Genomic DNA, 629 nt, shown 5'->3' with positions numbered 1-629 from the left:
GAACATAGGAGCATGTTTAGCAGGAAGTAGTTCTGTATTAATAAGGATGAGAGCTGGTGTTAAATACCCAGTGTCCCTGTTTCTTGGGGGGCATACCTCTGATGCAAGTTCCTTATGCTTTTCTAGGGGATACCAGTGAAATAGAACTCTGGATACTTTGAGGTAGGCTCTTTCTTCTGGCACACTGTGCTCACTGACTTTCATTCCTGCAGCATGTCTGCAGCCTCTCTTTCTCTCCCCGCCTCTTTATTTTTATAATGGTCCATCTTAGAAGCCCAATCCATAATTATTTTTTCAATAGAAATTCATGTTTGGGACAGGCTCATCATAGACAAGTCTGTAGTCTCTCACTGGTGCTTCATGGCATCACTGCTCAGATAAACTGCTTGCATCTTCAACCTTGTATCTGGACCATCTTCTTGGAAAATGTAAATTCAAAGTGACCAAGACAGAACATAAGTCCAAGTCATTTGGTCTCATAGTCCAGTTTTTATCCACTACATGCAAATTAAAGAGTTATCCATAAATATGCAATGTGATCAAATTGTACGGTGAATGCTTACATTTTTCTTAAAAAATTGTTACTTTTAAAAATACATTGCCACTAATCCTCCTCAAAACACTCCTCT

General features: G+C 39.1%; 1 non-coding gene across 1 annotated transcript; it reads right to left on the bottom strand.

The window, feature by feature from the left end:
* Positions 1 to 264: 264 nt before the first annotated feature.
* LOC117285529 lies at positions 265 to 334 on the bottom strand. Its single transcript, XR_004516599.1, has one exon. It is a non-coding gene; the product is annotated as a small nucleolar RNA SNORD50 (small nucleolar RNA).
* Between the last annotated feature and the right edge of the window lie 295 nt (positions 335 to 629).

The sequence above is a fragment of the Fukomys damarensis genome, unplaced genomic scaffold (genome assembly GCF_012274545.1).
Source record: "Fukomys damarensis isolate Sample0158 unplaced genomic scaffold, DMR_v1.0_HiC HiC_scaffold_1, whole genome shotgun sequence".
Taxonomy (NCBI): domain Eukaryota; kingdom Metazoa; phylum Chordata; class Mammalia; order Rodentia; family Bathyergidae; genus Fukomys; species Fukomys damarensis.
Note: the sequence above shows the minus strand (reverse complement) of the source record. Positions and strands in the feature narration are given on the sequence as shown.